A 19,720-nucleotide genomic window follows, 5' to 3' on the forward strand; every position below is an offset into this window, starting at 1 on the left:
ACAATAGGCAAAACAACAGTAGAAATGGGTCCCAGCCTATGGGAAAACACCAGAGGAATGGATGTGTTCTTTGGGTGGGATCATCACTTTAGAGACGTTTTCGAATTTAATAATATATTTAGGTTTGGCTTCAGAAAACGATTCTACATTATAGAGAGTTTCCCCTCATTAAGTGGGTGACCTGACAGTGATACTCCTGTCTCTACTGCTGCTCTTCCAAAATATTCCATGCATTCAAATAGATTGTGTTTCAGGGGTAGGAGAGGCAAATGTCTTGGAACCTCCAGGTCACCCACAGAATTAGAGGGAACACTAGACCCTAGGTAAGTATCATTTTATGTTTTGGTTGAGTTATTCTTTAAAAAAAGTTTGAATTGATTTTAAGGACATGGGGTTATTTATCAAAGCTGGGAGAGAGATAAAATGGTGAGAGAAAGTACTAACCAATCAGCTCCCAATATACATTTGCAGGCTGTGTTTAAAAAATTATAGTTAGGAGCTAATTGGTTGGTAATCTATTTTTTACAATTTTAACTTTCTCCCAGCTTTGATAAATACCCAGGGCCGCCATCACAAATTGTGGGGCCCGGGACTGAAAAAAATAGGCAGGGTCCCCCCGACCCAGCCCAGGAAATTTCTGGAAGCAGCCCTAATGGGGGGTGGTGTCTATGGAGAAGGGATACTCCCATATTGAGCCTGCTTCAAGTCACCCACCCACCTGGCAACCGAGGGTGGTTAATCCTGTAAATAGATATACAGCAAAGGAGCCGCTTATAGCATTATTTATTTATGTATATAAGTCCTAAGAGAGCCGACAGTCCTGGTTTATATTTTCACAAGTTTGTTGTGTGGAGGGCACCTGGGCATATGTTCCTGTGAGTCAATGTGGTGCAAAATAAATATATATATTATATATATATATATATATATATATATATTATACACACACACACACACACGCATCTATACACATATACACACACACGTATGAAGACGGAAGGCACTCTAGGAGACTATAGAAATTATGAGCCTCACTGCAGCTTGATGGTCAAGACTAATCCTTTATCAAGACTAAATACTTTAGTCTTAATATTTAGTCTTGATAAAGGAGGTAACTCCGAAACGTTGACCATCAAGCTGCAGTGAGGTTCATAATTTCCATAGTCTCCTAGAGTGCCTTCCGTCTTCCATTATATACATGCGTTTGGATACGGCACCGGAGCATGTTGATTTGAACAGAAACTGACTGACTGAGTATATATTACACAGAAAAACAAAAAAATTATATATATATATATATATATAAAATCTATCCTTTGCCCCCTCCGAACAACTCTGCAGCCCCATTCCTTATATGTTTGATATTCTCTCCCACCTCACCTTGTATACTGGTCCATAAAAAAAAAAATTCTCCCCCCGGCAGCTGGCATTTTTCTTGGGGTCCCCCAGTGTTCCGGCGCTGTCATTGTCGTCAAAGGAGGGAAGCCAGCAGGGACAGACAGGTGCGGGCGGCCACTCATATATTTGTAATGGAGGGCACCCGGCACCTGTAGCCAATCAGATGGGCATAAAAACTGTTTAGCCTCTTCGGAGCGTCTGCACATGAACACAGCCACGCTCCAAAGAGGCTAAACAGCGCCTGAACGGAGCTCTGCTGCCGGCCCAGAGGGTAAGTTGTAGGCGCAGCCGGGCCCTCCCTCTTTGTCTGAGTGTGCGGGCCTGGGACTCCAGGCCCGGCTGTCCCCCCCTGATGGCGGCCCTTTAAATACCCCCCATTGGGATTGTCAACTACAGGTATTGCCTCAGTGCTGGGATTAATCAGATGAACATTACCTCATCTAGTGTAGCTTCCTACGCTGCATGTAATGGAAAGGTGCATTAATAAATAGTTTAAATCCGAGGTTCCCAAACGCGGTCCTCAAGGCACCCTAACAGTCCAGATTTTAAAGGTATCCATGCTTGACCACAAGTGACCTACAGTAATTAGTACCTCAGTCAATTTGATTTAACAATCTGTGCTCAACCATGGATATCTCTAAAACCTGAACTGTTGGGGAGCCTTGAGGAGCACGTTTGAGAACCTCTGGTTTAAGCATTATACCTGCTTTTTTCTATATGTAAAAAAAGTTGATAGCGTGCCATATCTCTATCCCCATGTAACAAATATAGGTGGACCTAGTATTCCTTATATTGTGAACTTTGGGCAGTGCTGAATGTAAAGCCGGCTGTACACGGTGTGATGGCACCGTGCAAGGTGACAGGGGATCCGACATATTGGGTGGTCCGCACACACGTGCGATCGGGTGGCCATCTGCTCGAAATGCCGGCTCCCCCTTCCCTCGCCTGCATAGTAATGCATGGGATTGCACATCGCATCCCCTGATCCTGCAGTAAGATCAGGGGATGCGATGTATGACCCCATGGGAGCGCACTTTGTCTGATATCATGGCCATACACGGTGCGATATAGCAGCTGAATCGTACCAATCCGTCGTATTGGCTGCTTTATTGCACCGTGTATGGGGGCCTTTAGTTGCGCCTCAGCAGAAAAGTAAAATACATCCTAAAAACCTGTAATTTTTGTACCCCATGCAGAGATAGCCATAAACACAGATGCGACTAACGCAGTATGGATAGCGGAATGTGCGTTCCTCCCCTTGCAAATAACAGGAACAGTTGTAGCAGGAATACAACAGAAGGTGTGGCACAAAATTCATACATAATACAGTAAATGGCTGGAAGGTTTACCCAGCCTGTTAACACCAAATTCAACAAAATGCAAATATACAATTATAATTTTAATAAAGTCCATATAATAAACATATTAGCAGCCGTCCCCTTCCCAAACCATGCAGGAAACATGCCTTTAAAAAAATAAAAAAACTACTGTAATCCTGTCCTTACTGTGTTTTGGCACCATCTACATGCCCCCCAACAACCATTGTGGACCCCTTGGTAGTAGCTGGGGCAATAGACGCATATTATGAAGTGACACACATGCGTACATCCAACACTGCATGAGGCCATGTGATTTCACAGCAAAGGACCTAGGCTCTCATTTATCTACAAGTTTCATCGTACGCAGTGAGTTATAAAACCAGTTGCATATGATAATGTATATGATAATGGTGCTCCAGCCAATCAATAACTGTCAGCTGATTGAAAAGTTACAGTTAGGAGCTGATTGGCTGGAGCATCATAGTCATTTACATTATCATACGCAACAAGTTTTAAAACTCGCTGAGTATAATAAAAATCTGCCTAGTTGTAACACACTGGGCGGGATGCAGACGGGGGAAATGCGGTCAAACCCCCAAAATACAGGTTTGAGCGCATTTGTCATATGCACCAAGCCCCAGAATGCGATGCTCTCTGGGGCTTGGATGCTGTGAATAACACCATCGCCAGATTGGCGTTACCCTATAGAAGCTTATGGGCTTCTATAGGGTGAGTCCTGAGAGAAAGATCCAGTCGTATCCCTCCCAGCACCCCCCACGGCACATGCGCAGAAGGACGCCAGGTGGGCTTCTGGGGCATAGACCTGGAAGTCCCTCCATCACAAAGGGCCGAGAGAGAGAGCACTCCTTTGCAGTGTTCCTCATGCATGCCAGCAGTGCCAACGTCAGCATGCGTGTGATGGGTGGCGGGATCCCGTATGCGATGCGTCATGCATCCTGCCCAGTGATTTGTAACTTCCCTATCAGCACAATAAAAGAGACAGGATCTCCCATCTCCAGCAAAGGGTCCCCTCTGTCTGATACATGGAGGGACGTATGAAAAGAAGACCACCACCTGTAAAGTGACCCCCTGGTTTGGTTTGCTAAATATTTCCAATGATATATGATAATGTTCCTCTATCAGGAGCCATCATAGAGGAATAATACCATATATGTAGATATCCAGTACTAACAATTCCCCATATACGGAGAGTAAGGAGCTTACTCATCATCGGGGTACGCATGGGGAGGGGGAGTGCGATTAGTAGCACTGATACAGGAGTAGCAGCATCACTTACCTGCCCCCGCCACTGGCTTCTTCACATGTCTGACCTAAAGCAAAGTCACTGGGGAGTCAGACGGATCCCGCTTCTCATCCCCGGACTTCCTTCCCATAGGAAGGGGCGGGACTATGAGAGCAAGCGCCGTCTGAAGATAGCACTTGTACCTGCAGAATATCAGGTGGTCCTATCGGAACTAGCGTTTTTCACATTGTTAACAGGCCATTTTAGGTATGATAAATAGGCCCCTAAAGGCCTGATTCAGATTTGAGAATAGAATAAGATAGAGCAAGTAGCTGCATTGCACCTGGACAAATCATGTTGCTATGCAAGGGGTGTAATTATTTGCATGCAGGGTAAATACTGCAGCTGCAATTACTGTGTGTGATGCTGACATTTCAAATACACAGTTTACACACCCTGCGTTCCTGCATGCTGATGGGGGCTGTGGTTAACATAGTGAAGGACACTCTGATCAGCCAACCAGCAGCAGCAGATAGAATAGCCCGCCCCCAGCTCACTGCTACTGCTGTCTCTGAGAGACTGGCTGCAGGGCAGGGCTGGCTACATATATGCTGCTAGGGGCAGTGACAAAGGGCTCTATTTACTACAATCCGCATATTGACTGCGGATTGTAGTGTGATATTACCGAGTGAATTCGATTGCGAATTCAGGCAATATCACAGGGATTTACTATAAATCCCTTGCAGGGACAGAGCTTGCGATAAAGCTCTGTCCCTGCGGATCCCATCCGCACTCTAGTCGCGGTATTTTCGGAAAAAAATACCGCGACTAAGAGCCCACGCATGCGCCGACTGACCACCGCTACTACCCCCCTACCGACGCTAAGCCCCGTCCCCCGGTGCTAAGCCCCGCCCCCGCGATCGCGGACCCCCCTCCCTTCATTAGACTTACCTGCATCCTCCTGGCCTCCGGTGATCTTCTCCGGGCTTCCCGATCAGGGAAGTGCACTGTGGGAGACCAGCTGACCGGAGTGGAGCCATCACCGGAGGCCTGATCACCGGTCCCTGGAGTCAGGTAAGTAAAAAAAAAAATGTTACATTTTTTTTTTCTTTTTTTTACAGTAATCAGCTTGCGGTCTGCTTAGACCACATAGCTGATTACTGGTACCGGCTCCCGCCTCTGCTCTCCCCGTTAGAGCAGAGTGGGAGCCCGGTAACCGGGGGAGACCCTGGATAACGCCACCTCCAGGTGGCGTTATTATCACAGGGCTTCCCCCGGTATTTTTTTACAATTTATTTTTAGTAACTGTGGTCGGATCACATTTCCCATTACAATTATAAAATAAGTGATACTGGGGGTTGGAGTAGAATTTTACAAATTCTACTCCAATTGCCCTGTAATAACTACAGGTGAAACTAAAATAATGTGAAAAGGGTGTGAAAACACAAAACAGCCTTTATCACTTTATTTTAGTAAAAATAATGTTAATAAATAGAGCCCTTAGTGATAGACACTCTTTTCAGCCAATCAGCAGCAGCACATAGAATAGCCCCGCCCCCTGCTACTGGTGCTGCTCTCGGTGAGTCACTGGCTGCAGGGCAGGGCTGGCTACATATGTGCTGCTAGGGGCAGTGACTTAGTGATAGACACTCTGGTCAGCCAATCAGCAGCAGCACATAGAATAGCCCCGCCCCCTGCTCGCTGCTACTGGTGCTGCTCTCAGTGAGTCACTGGCTGCAGGGCAGGGCTGGCTACATATGTGCTGCTAGGGGCAGTGACTTAGTGATAGACACTCTGGTCAGCCAATCAGCAGCAGCACATAGAATAGCCCCGCCCCCTGCTACTGGTGCTGCTCTCAGTGAGTCACTGGCTGCAGGGCAGGGCTGGCTACATATGTGCTGCTAGGGGCAGTGACTTAGTGATAGACACTCTGGTCAGCCAATCAGCAGCAGCACATAGAATAGCCCCGCCCCCTGCTACTGGTGCTGCTCTCAGTGAGTCACTGGCTGCAGGGCAGGGCTGGCTACATATGTGCTGCTAGGGGCAGTGACTTAGTGATAGACACTCTGGTCAGCCAATCAGCAGCAGCACATAGAATAGCCCCGCCCCCTGCTACTGGTGCTGCTCTCAGTGAGTCACTGGCTGCAGGGCAGGGCTGGCTACATATGTGCTGCTAGGGGCAGTGACTTAGTGATAGACACTCTGGTCAGCCAATCAGCAGCAGCACATAGAATAGCCCCGCCCCCTGCTCGCTGCTACTGGTGCTGCTCTCAGTGAGTCACTGGCTGCAGGGCAGGGCTGGCTACATATGTGCTGCTAGGGGCAGTGACTTAGTGATAGACACTCTGGTCAGCCAATCAGCAGCAGCACATAGAATAGCCCCGCCCCCTGCTACTGGTGCTGCTCTCAGTGAGTCACTGGCTGCAGGGCAGGGCTGGCTACATATGTGCTGCTAGGGGCAGTGACTTAGTGATAGACACTCTGGTCAGCCAATCAGCAGCAGCACATAGAATAGCCCCGCCCCCTGCTACTGGTGCTGCTCTCAGTGAGTCACTGGCTGCAGGGCAGGGCTGGCTACATATGTGCTGCTAGGGGCAGTGACTGACAGTGATAGACACTTGTGGTACCCCAATAGTTATGGACCCCATTTAGATACAATGCAGCCCGTCAGTTATTCTATAACAGTCCATATAGCCCCATGCAGCCAATGGCAGTGTTGTTTGGAGTTTAGTTGATCCCTCTCTCTAGACGCACATCCACTAGGTGATATTAATGAGCGATTGCACGATTACAACATTGTAGTTGTGCAATAACTCATTAATTATGCACTATAATGCCGGAAATGACGCGATGCGCGCTCCTGCTGGTCGTTTCCGACATCAATCATCGCCCGAACATGCTGATAACGATAGAGTGGCCATGTTTGGGAATGAGGGAGGGTACCTGCACTGAACGACTAATCGGTCAGTGCAGACACTGCAGAGGATGGGGAACGATGACGATGTCAGAATCGTACTGTCTTTCCCTAGTGGATGTGCAGCTCTGGCTGCTGCCGCCATGTACCCAGGCAGCCTGGCGGCACCCCGCACACACTCCCTCCGGCCTCAGCTCCTCCTCCATGATGCCCATTTTTATAAGGGCCATAAAATTATATGTATAGAAAAAGTTATGGTCATTTGGGGCAAAAGAGAGCACTCACCAGTGTAAGTAAAATGAAGGCTTTAATGATTCTACAGGTGTATCATAAGTCACCGATTCATCCTCTGAGAGACATTGTCAAGACATCAGCACAGCATGCAGGCAATAGTACACTGATTTATAAGTAGCAGCTACTATAATTGAATAATAAGCAATTGAGTACTAAACAGGAAGGAAATGCCATACATGGGTGATGCACATAAACTATGATAGGTAGTACCTCTATGAATAATAGACAATTACATACTAAACAGGAAATGCCATGTACGGTCAGTGCATATAAACCAGTAACTGTAAACTTTTAATAACAGTGTATGGAAATCTACAGGTCACACTCAAACACTGTTCCAAAGTGTAGACCGACAAAGTTAACAGAAAAAAAGCAAATATATACTCTGCTATGGACACAAATGGTGTATTGGAGCATAAATACAAGTGATGGTAAAGTCGGACGGCAACACTAAGGTATAATAATGGTAACCACAGCAGTCCACCAATGGAGAGAGGTGACACTAAAAGGAGCCCAGGAGGGACCAATCACCATAGCCAATCAAGGTGACTAGAAAACAGTAATAACAACAGAAGTGTAGGCAAGGCAGCCTACACTGTACATATATGAAAAATAATAAACTGTGTCTGTACTTCTCAGTGTACTAAGCAGACTGGCGAGCAAAATAATCAAAAATAGAAAAAATGGTGAAAAAATAAAGAAATGGTAAACGTCCAATATTGAGGAAACAAATGTGGAATAAAACTATGAACCAAAGGGTATGCAGTCGGGAAGCCATCTAGACCTAATCCCGACAGCCGGCTTCCCGACTGTCACATCCCGGCAAGTGTCTAAAGACAGGCGTCAACATGCCGACGCCTGTCATTAGACATATACGCCGGGAAACAGACGCCCGGCATCCCGATCGAGCACGGATAGCCGCGGGGGGGAAGGTTAGGTTTAGGGTTTCCAGACTTAGGGTGTTATGTTCTGGGTTGTTTGTGGACCCGGGGTGGTAGCAGGAGCGATCACAGAAGCAGATTTGAAAATAAAAGTAGGATTTTTAATAAGTGCTTGAGTAGACATATAATGGCAGTAAATAAAAGTCCAGGAAAATATAAATGTGCACAAGAGTTCTGTGGTGGGAGCAAAAGGGTTAATGTCCAGGTAGAAACAATTAAAGCAGTCCAGGTGTGCAGGTAGTGAAACTGAAAATAATCAAGCCAGGTTTGCAGGTAGTGAACTGAAAATAATCAAGCCAGGTTTGCAGGTAGTGAAGTGAAGCGCAGGATGTCAGCAGGCTCAGGCACTCAGGTATGGGCAAGGGTGATGGAGGTAGCGGGGTAGTCCAGTGGGAACTAGGAGCTGACAGGCAGACTGGTAGACAGTGAATTCACAGGAACAGGAAAGCACAGAGAACTCCCTCTCAGCTAGGCTGAGATACACGTTGCACTGGCAAAGAAGGAAGGCACTGACCCTTCCTAAATACCCCATGCTGTGCTGTTACTGGCCGGAGGGAACATGTGACTCACCAGGATTGGCCAGCCTCATCACATGGCCAGAAGGCAAGATGGCGGCGCCCATGCCAAACGGAACGGAGACACCGCCAGGTCTCACCAGCGCAGAGTGACAACAGGGCCGCACAACAACGCGCGCAGCCAAAGCCCCCCGCCAGACACCAGCTCCGCCACCAGACAGCCCGCGCCACAACGACCTCACAGGTAACACCCGCCTAGCGCCATGCTGAAATACCCTGGCCGTGACAGTACCCCCCCCTTTTGGGGTGGCCTCAGGACACTCACCAGGCTTCTCCGGATGGGCAGAATGGAATCTCCTGATGAGCGTGGGAGCGTGGACATCACGAGCATCGGTCCAGCAACGTTCCTCTGGACCGTAACCTTTCCAGTCCAACAAATACTGAAGATGACCTCTGCGCAGACGAGAGTCCAAGATCTGGGTGACTTCAAACTCAACTCCTCTCTCCGTCTGGACTCGAGGAGAAGCAGGTAAAGCATTATGGAACTTATTCAGGACTAGGGGCTTTAATAAGGAAACATGGAAGGAATTGGGAATTTTTAGGTATGGGGGTAACTGTAAACGGTAGGCCACTGGATTAATGACTTCTGTTATGGTGAAGGGACCGATGAAGCGAGGTGCGAATTTCATAGACGGAGCTCTTAGACGAAGGTTCCGAGTAGACAACCAGACCTGGTTTCCTACTTGCATGCGTGGAACTATTCTACGCTTCTTATCGGCCTGGGTCTTATAGCGAGAGGATGCCTTCAACAAATCAGACCATACTTGAGTCCAGATGGCAGCAAAATTCCGCACCGTCTCCTCCACGGCCGGAACATCGAAAACAGGCAGGCTTCGGAATTCGGGAACACGAGGATGAAGGCCATATACAACCTGAAATGGCGTTTGGTTAGTTGACGAGTGTTAGGAAGCATTATGTGCAAACTCAGCCCACGGCAGCAAGGCAGCCCAATTGTCCTGGGAAGATGACATAAAAATTCTTAATAAAGTCTCTACATCTTGATTAACTCTCTCGGTGGAGCCGTTGCTTTACGGATGGTAGGCCGTGGAAAAGTTTAACTTCACTTAAAGAACAGAACACAAAGCCCTCCAGAATTTTGCAGTAAACTGCACACCACGGTCAGAGACAATTTCAGCAGGAAGGCCATGAAGACGAAATATGTGTTGGACAAACAACTGTGCCAGGTCAGGGGCAGAAGGTAACTTCTTCAACGGTATATAGTGGACCATCTTAGAAAATCGGTCTATTACAACCCAGATAGTGTTGAAACCTTGAGAGACTGGCAGGTCTGTGACGAAATCCATGGAGAGATGCGTCCATGGACGTGATGGAGTAGGTAATGGAAGCAATTCCCCAGCTGGAGCTTGTCATGCTGATTTATGCTGGGCACAGGAGGAGCAGGAAGAGATAAACTCCATTATATCTGCCTTCATAGAAGGCCACCAATAGTGTCTTTTCAGGAACTCCAAGGTCTTCCGAGTGCCTGAGTGCCCTGCGAAGCGAGAGGAATGTGCCCAGGTGAGAAGCTGCTTCCTTAATTCCGGGGCCACAAATGATTTTCCCGTAGGAGGCTGAAGTTGTAATGCGGCAAAAACTCTTGATTCCAAGACAGGGGTATTGCTTTGATTTTCAGATTGATCATCACAGAGGAGAGATCTCGATAGGGCATCAGCCTTCTGATTAAGTGCTCCAGACCGGAAGGTCAGGGTGAACTGAAACCTGGCAAAGAATATTGCCCAGCGGGCCAAACGAGGACTCACACATTGGAGGTTTTTGAGAAATAGGAGATTTCTATGGTCCGTAAATACAGTAAATGGAAACTTGGCGCCTTCTAGCAAATATCTCCATTCCTTCCATGCCAACTTTACAGCTAGTAGTTCTTGCTCACCTATGGCGTAGTTCCTTTCGGCAGGAGAGAATTTTTTAGAAAAGAACCCACACGGATGGACTCAGTTGTCCTCATAACATTGAGACAAGACTGCTCCCACAGCTTCAGATGATGCATCTACTTCCAACAAAAAAGGCCTGTCCAGATCGGGTTGTCAAAGAACTGGTGCTGAGATAAAGGCCTGTTTTAGAAGATGAAAGGCAGACTCTGCCTCAGGTGACCATTGGGCAGGATTAGCACCTTTGCGAGTCAAGGCTGTAATGGGAGCCAGCAGTGTAGAAAATCCCTTAATGAAGCGTCTATAATAATTTGCGAAGCCCAACAATCTCTGGATGGCCTTCAGAGTCTGAGGTCGGGTCCAATCCAGAATTGCCTGTACCTTCTTGTGGTCCATTTCTAAACTGGAGCCAGATATTACATAGGCGAGAAAAGGTACACTGGGCACTCCAAAGACGCACTTCTCCAGTTTGCAGTAAAGGTGGTTTTCTCTCAAATGGGTCAAAACTTCTTTAACATGTTCTTGATGTTTAGCCACAGAGGGTGAAAAAATCAGTATGTCATCCAGATAGACAACAACCGAAACATATAACAGATCCCGGAAAATCTCATTAACGAAACTTTGAAAGACAGCAGGGGCGTTACACAATCCAAAAGGCATTACTAAATACTCGAAATGTCCATCTCTGGTATTAAAAGCGGTCTTCCATTCATCGCCAGCTCGGATACGAATGAGGTTGTAAGCCCCTCTTAGATCTAATTTCGAAAAAATGACAGAGCCCTTGACCCTATCAAACAACTCAGTAATCAGGGGAAGAGGGTATCGATTCTTTACAGTAATGTCATTAAGGCCTCGATAATCGATACATGGTCTTAGACCACCGTCCTTCTTGCCGATGACGAAAAACCCAGCTCCGGCAGGTGAAGTAGAGGGGGTCGAATGAACCCCTTTGCCAGGTTGTCCCGGATGTATTCGGTCATGGCTTGAGTCTCAGGCAAGGACAGCGGATAGGTACGACCACGAGGTGGTATCTTATCAGGTATCAATTCAATTGGACAGTCCCATTCCCTATGAGGGGGTAAGATATTTGCTTGTTGTTCAGAGAAAACGCCGGCGAACATCTGATATTCCTTGGGAATGGCAGAAGAAACTAATGGAACTGTCTTTCTCACAGGTTGAATTTTTGGAAGACAGGATTTCTGACAGTCCATACCCCATGACAGAATCTGCATAGAACTCCAATCAATCCTGGGATTATGTTGACGTAACCAGGGTAGACCAAGAACAATTTCTTGAGAGGCCTCTGATATCACCAGGAATTTTAAGGACTCAGAATGAAGTGCCCCAATTCGGACCAATACTGGTTGAGTCTCTTTGGTGACTATCCCGTTAGTTAGAGGGCGTCCGTCTATAGAGGTCAGAGAGATGGCATGGTTGAGAGACAAACAAGGAATCTGAAATTTATCTATGAAACTAGACGTTATGAAATTTCCGGCTGCTCCCGAGTCGAGTAGAGAAGTAGCAAAGACAGGTTTGGGTTTAAGATCCAAGGCTAGGGTAATCGTGAAATCTTTAATTTTTGGAGACGGGTTCATAACTCCTAACTTGATGTCTCCAGGGTCAGTTAGGATTTGGCATTTCCCGGTTTACGGGGGCAGGAGATCAGCAGGTGACCGGACTCTCCGCAGTACAGACAGAGGTTCTTTTGCATTCTTCTCTGACATTCTTCTTTAGAGAGGTGTGTATGATTCACCTGCATAGGCTCCTCCTCAGTAGGGGAAGGAATGGGACGGGTAGAAATGGAGGGGGTAAATGACCTTTGCCGGTCAGTTCTGTTTTTTTCAGCCTGACGCTCCCTGAAGCGTAGGTCAACTTTGATACACAACGAAATCATGTCGTTCAGATTAGTAGGAAGCTCTCGAGTGACTAGATCGTCCTTTAGTCGGTCTGACAACCCATGCCAGAAGGTCGAGGTGAGGGCTTCCTCATTCCATTTGAGCTCTGATGCTAAAATTTGAAATTGCAAGGCATATTGACTGACAGGACGGACCCCTTGCCTCAGTGTCATGATGTTTGATGATGCTGATACAGTACGCCCAGGTTCATCGAAAATCCTCCTGAAGGATGACACAAAGCCTGCGTAATTATCCAGCAGCGGATCTGAGCGCTCCCAGAGTGGGGAAGCCCATTCCAAGGCCTGGCCGGATAACAGAGAGACTATATAAGCCACTTTAGTTCTTGCAGTTAGAAAGTTGTCAGGCTGCAGGGTAAAATGTATGTCACACTGATTTAGGAATCCTCGGCAGAGTTTAGGATTGCCGTCAAATTTATTTGGTAAAGGAAGACGTAAGCGGGGAGATGATCTGCCTCCTGTATTCCCAGATGCTAGATGCTGGTACTTCAGGGGTAGAAAAGGAAGTTTGCAAACTATCCTGTCGCTTGGACATCTCTTGCAGAAATTTAGCCATCTGATGCTGCATGTTTTCCAGATTTTCTAAACGACCAGAAATGCACCTGAACAAATCCACTCCTGACTCCTGATCCATGGCCGGCTCCATGGGGCAAGTGCAAACTGTTATGTTCTGGGTTGCTTGTGGACCCGGGGTGGTAGCAGGAGCGATCACAGAAGCAGATTTGTAAATAAAACTAGGATTTTTAATAAGTGCTTGAGTAGACATATAATGGCAGTAAATAAAAGTCCAGGAAAATATAAATGTGCACAAGAGTTCTGTGGTGGGAGCAAAAGGGTTAATGTCCAGGTAGAAACAATTAGAGCAGTCCAGGTGTGTAGGTAGTGAAACTGAAAATAATCAAGCCAGGTTTGCAGGTAGTGAACTGAAAATAATCAAGCCAGGTTTGCAGGTAGTGAAGTGAAGCGCAGGATGTCAGCAGGCTCAGGCACTCAGGTATGGGCAAGGGTGATGGAGGTAGCGGGGTTGTCCAGTGGGAACTAGGAGCTGACAGGCAGACTGGCAGACAGTGAATTCACAGGAACAGGAAAGCACAGAGAACTCCCTCTCAGCTAGGCTGAGATACACGTTGCACTGGCAAAGAAGGAAGGCACTGACCCTTCCTAAATACCCCATGCCGTGCTGTTACTGGCCGGAGGGAACATGTGACTCACCAGGATTGGCCAGCCTCATCACATGGCCAGAAGGCAAGATGGCGGCGCCCATGCCAAACGGAACGGAGACACCGCCAGGCCTCACCAGCGCAGAGTGACAACAGGGCCGCACAACAACGCGCGCAGCCAAAGCCCCCCGCCAGACACCAGCTCCGCCACCAGACAGCCCGCGCCACAACGACCTCACAGGTAACACCCGCCTAGCACCATGCTGAAATACCCTGGCCGTGACATAGGGTTAGGTACCCTAAGTCCGGGGAAGGTTAGGTTTTGGGTTTCCGGACTTAGGGTTAGGCACCCCCCCGGGAGGTTAGGTTTAGGCTAGGGGAAGGGGGGGTTAGGGTTAGGCACCCCGGGGGGGACTTAAGTTTAGGCACCCCCCGGGAGACTTAGGGCTAGCCACCCCCCCGGGGGATTTAGGTTTAGGCGGCGGGGAAGGGGGGGTTAGGTTTAGGCACTTAGTAGGGGGATTAGGGTTAGGCACTGGGGGGAAGGCAACTCTAAGGGTGGGTTAGGGTTAGGGGAGGGAATTAGGTTAGTCAATACTTACCTTAGGGACGATCAGGATTTTCACCCATGTCGGGCAGCCGCTGTCGGGATTCCAACCGCCAAACATGCGTAAATCATACCAATTCCGAACCAAAGAGACCTCAATTAGATCAGTATTACTCCAGGAAGACACTGAGTGGGTTGTTTTCATTTAGTCCACGTGGTGCCACCATATCGAGCTTATGGATCCATTGTGCTTCCAATTTCTTCAATGATAAATTATGATCCCCATCCCTAGGTGGTTTAGGTATGTGGCCAATTACCATGCAGCGCATTGTGGCAATGTCCCATTTGGAGAAAGTGTTTAACCACAGGTTTATCTGTGACCCCTGTCTCTAAGGTAGTTCTAATGGAGTAGCGGTAGTTGGCCATTCGGTCATGAAAGGCCCGCTTAGTCATCCCTACATAATACAATCCACAGGGACAGGTGACAAAATAAATGACATAAATACTCCTGCATGTGAGCCGGAGTGTATATATATGTGTGTGTAAACAGGAGCAGTTATATATATATATATATATATATATATATATATATTGATAAATATCACAGAGCCTCTGATTAGGGATGGCAACCAACCATCAATGGTCTGACTGAAACCAAGTGGTTTGCCATTGCTGGTGGCCATCAATGTTGTACCATCGATGGCAACCCTCAATTGATGTTTCTGAAACATCGGCAGTTGTGGTCTACACAGATCTCAACCAATCGCTAAACAATTGATTTCTTCTAACAATGGTTGAAACATCGATGGTACAGCTGTCAATGGCCATCACTACAGTATATCATAAAAATTGCTATTTTTATGGTATACTGTATTTTAAAAAAATATATTTTTTAAATAAAATAGTAATGGATAAATTTAAAATTATGTTCTTGACCTAATTCAATCATTAAAGAAACCGACAATTTTGGAGCGGTTTTTGGAAAAAGAATTTGGGCTCTATTTACTACAATCCGCATATTGAATGCGGATTGTAGTGTGATATTACCGAGTGAATTCGCATTGCGAATTCAGGCAATATCACAGGCATTTACTATAAATCCCTAGCAGGGACAGAGCTTGCGATAAAGCTCTGTCCATGCGGATCCCATCCGCACTCTAGTCGCGGTATTTTCGGAAAAAATACCGCGACTAAGAGCACGCGCATGCGCCGACCGACCACCGCTACTACCCCCCCACCGACGCTAAGCCCCGTCCCCCGGCGCTAAGCCCCGCCCCCCGCGATCGCGGCCCCCCGCGACCCCCCCCTCCCTTTATTACACTTACCTGCATCCTCCTGGCCTCCGGTGGTCTTCTCCGGGCTTCCCGATCAGGTGATCTCCCATACTGCACTGGGGCCCGATCACCTGATGACCGGGCCCCAGTGCACTGTGGGAGACCAGCTGACCGGAGAGGAGCCATCACCGGAGCCCCGATCACCGGTCCCTGGATTCAGGTAAGTGAAAAAAAAAATGTTTAATTTTTTTTTTCTTTTTTTTACAGCAATCAGCTTGCGGTCTCTTTAGACCACATAGCTGATTACTGGTACCGGCTCCCGCCTCTGCTCTCCCCGTTAGAGCAGAGTGGGAGCCCGGTAACCGGGGGAGACCCTGGATAACGCCACCTCCAGGTGGCGTTATTATCACAGGGCTTCCCCCGGTATTTTTTTACAATTTATTTTTAGTAACTGTGGTCGGATCACATTTCCCATTACAATTATGGGAAATGCGATCTGCTTTACTAAAAATAAGTGATACTGGGGTTTGGAGTAGAATTTCACTAATTCTACTCCAATTGCCCTGTAATAAATACAGGTGAAACTAAAATAATGTGAAAAGGGTGTGAAAACACAAAACAGCCTTTATCACTTTATTTTAGTAAAAATAATGTTAATAAATAGAGCCCTTTGTCAGTTAAGTGATTAAGGAACCATCTTGTGATATTTATACTGTAATGACAAGTATTAGATTTGCTTAGAACTACATAATCATAGCCTTGCACGGCTTCATAAACACGTGTGATTTATTCAAATGCTGGAACATTTTAGAAACATATAACTATAGTTTTACCCTTGTAAGTAACACAGCTTTTATTATCCATCTATATTTATGCAAAAACAGTGTAATATGATTGGCTAAGCAATAAGCTACAGATGAGCTGAGCACTGTAATGCGATTGGTTAAGCCAGGGCTGATAACGCCCTTTATACAAGTGAAACGTGAGTAGAAATGAGAATGTTATAAAAAAAACCTGTTGGGAGAAATAAAGTGGAGAATTCTTTATACGCACAACTGTCTGCACGTGTGGTGATTTCTCACCACTGCAAGATAACAGGATTTAGGGGTCACAGGGCTCGATTCAGACAAGCTCGCTAGATGTTTTCACTTGCACCCAGTGTATGCAAATCCAGCAAAGGTAGGCGATTGCACGGCAAGGCATTATCACGCCCACTATGTCTTGGGTGGCGATTGCGGCATGTATGCAGACGCCCACCAGCCTATCTTAAGATGCCCACTAATGCACTTCATGTTCAGGAAGTGTATGCAGCCATCGGTACCATCTAGTACCATCGGATGCGATCGCAGCGCTTGTGGCTGACCATACCTTGCCGCAAGCACTGCGAGTGCTTTAGTGTGAAAAACAACCAAGTGACATGTACTATGACGCTCTGTGATAATTATGCATGCCTCTGAAACGACGTTGAGACACTCAGACACGCTTGCGTTCGCACCACCACTCCCCCGTTTCCATCGTCCAACCCCTGTTACCATCCACAAATGGCTTGTCCTGTCACTCAGTCTAGCGAGCTGGCTATGCACAGCGAGCGAATGCTTCCCGATCGCCTGGACTAGATCGCTCACATGCACTGCTAAGCATACACATGTGCAGATTGTGAACCATCGGCAGCTACGAGTGAACTCAGCCTAGCGAGCAGGTCTGAATTGGGCCCTCTGTCCAGATTGTGTGTGTATAGCAACATTAATATTACCAGTAGACTTGTACTCAAAAACAGAAGGAGTAGGACAGTGGTATGTTCATAGTGTGATCCCTAGAAGTGAAATTCCCTTTAATTTAGACAATATAGGGCCTGATTCAGACCCACTCACGAGCGGCTGTCCGCTCGCAAGTGGGTCGATGGTCTGCACTGAGCATGCGCACGACGGAGGGAGCTCCGTCGTGCGCATGCACCAGACACGACGAGCGAAGGACTTTCCTTCGCTCGTTGTGTCCGATCAAAGGGGGCGTGCTGTCAATGTTGTTCTGATTCCCTCAGTTGCTAGGCAATAGGAGGTCACATGTTATCCACAGCATGCTGGCCTTTTGCTGCCTCGCCAACTATAACGTTCCTTTTGGTTCGGCTCTACTGCACGGTTAGCATCCTGTGCTTTCTCACTATATTGTGTCCTTGTACTCCAGCTGTATTGCCTAGCCACTAGTTATCGGCTTTCCAGCCACACAAGCAGCTTCCGTGCTGCCACCGGCTCCCAAGCCACTCCATTGGCTTCCTAGCTGCACCAGCAGCTTCCATGCTGCCACCAGCTTTCAAGCCACTCCATCAGCTTCCCATCCGCACCAGGAGCTTCCGTGCTGCCACCGGCTCCCAAGTCACTCTATCGGCTTCCTAGCCACACCAGCAGCTTCCGTGCTGCCACCGGCTCTCTAGCCATTCTATCAGCTACCCAGCTGCACAAGCAACCTCCGTACTGCCACCGGCTCCCAAGCCAGTCCATCAGCTTCCCTGCCAAACCAGCAACCTCTGTACTGCCACCAGTTCCTAAGCCACTCCATCAGCTTCCCTGCCAAACCAGCAGCTTCCATGCTTCCACTGGCTCCCAAGCCACTCTATCAGCTTCCTAGCCACACCAGCAGCTTCCGTGCTGCCACTGGCTCTCAAGCCACTCGATCGGCTTCCCAGCTGCACCAGCAACCTCCATACTGCCACCAGCTCCCAAGCCAGTCCATCAGTTTCCCTGCCAAACCAGCAACCTCTGTACTGCCACTGGCTCCTAAGCCACTCCATCAGCTTCCCTGCCAACCTCTATACTGCCACTGGCTCCCAAGCCACTCTATTGGCTTCCTAGCCACACCAGCAGCTACCATGCTGCAACCGGCTCTCAAGCCACTCCATCGGCTTCCCAACCACACTAGCAACCTCCGTGCTGCCACCGGCTCCCAAGCCACTCCATTGGCTTCCCAGCCACACCAGCAGCTTCTATGTTGCCACCAGCTTCCAAGCTGCATCATCGGCTTCTAAGCCGTATCATCAGCTCTAAAAGCCACTTTAAAAATGTAATCAACTTCTGCTACCGGCTCTAAGCCACTCCATTGCCTCTCAAAGCCGCATCTTCAGTACACCAACTTGTGTACTGGCTCTCAATCCACATCATTGGCTCTCAAAGCCACTACAACAATTCCATCAACTTCTGCTACTGCCTCTAAGCTGCACCATTGGCTCCCAACGCCGCATCTCCAGTACACCGACTTGTGTACCAGCTCTCGAAGATGCATCCCAAGTACACCAACTTCTGTATTGGGTCTCATCAATGTTTCCCAAACTGCACCATCGGCTCTCAAAGCCACTTCAACTATTTCATCAACTTCTGCTACCAGCTCTAAGCCGCACCATCAGCTCCCAGAGCATCTCCAGTACATCAACATGTGTACCAGCTCTCAAGTCGCACCATCGGCTCTCAAAGCCACATCTCAAGTACACCAACTTATGTACCGGATCTCAAGACACACCATCAGCTCTTTAGCCGCACCATTGGCTCCTAAGCCACACCGTCAGCTTTCAAACCACACCATTGACTTCCTTGCCATGTTTTTGATATTTAACTTTCTGTTCCTCACATAATCACTGGATTCCATTGATTATTCATGCAAACCGCTACTACCCCAAGTATTAAGACCAGGTGAACATGTATAGTTCTCTTAAAACAATGGATGGCTGTTGGTGGCGGAAGACCTTGCTAGGCTGGGTTCTAGGGGGTTTGCACGGAGCATATGCCCCCCTGCAGTACAGCACGGTGTTACCAAGATGTACAGTTACTGGCTCTATCTTACTCTATAACCCAAATCTAATCTCTGTGCACATGTTACATCTGCCCCTCCCCCCCTGCAGTACAGCATGGTGTACCAAGATGTAGTTACTGGCTCTATCTTACTCTATTCCCAAATCTAATCTCTGTGCTCATGTTACATCTGCCCCCCTGCAGTACAGCACGGTGTTACCAAGATGTAGTTACTGGCTCTATCTTACTCTATTCCCAAATCTAATCTCTGTGCTCATGTTACATCTGCCCCCCAGCAGTACAGCACAGTGTTACCAAGATGTACAGTTACTGGCTCTATGTTACTCTCTTCCCAAATCTAATCTCTGTGCACGTTACATCTGCCCCCCTGCAGTACAGCACGGTGTTACCAAGATGTACAGTTACTGGCTCTATGTTACTCTATTCCCAAATCTAATCTCTGTGCACATGTTACATCTGC

The 19,720-nt window shown here is 47.7% G+C and overlaps 1 protein-coding gene across 1 annotated transcript in view; it reads right to left on the reverse strand.

The window, feature by feature from the left end:
* Window positions 1-19,720, reverse strand: part of MASP2 (MBL associated serine protease 2) — a 250,999-nt gene that overhangs the window by 186,449 nt on the left and 44,830 nt on the right. The gene's annotated exons all lie outside the window — the stretch shown is intronic.

This window comes from Taudactylus pleione, unplaced genomic scaffold (genome assembly GCF_031769625.1).
Source record: "Taudactylus pleione unplaced genomic scaffold, aTauple2 ptg000441l, whole genome shotgun sequence".
Taxonomy (NCBI): domain Eukaryota; kingdom Metazoa; phylum Chordata; class Amphibia; order Anura; family Myobatrachidae; genus Taudactylus; species Taudactylus pleione.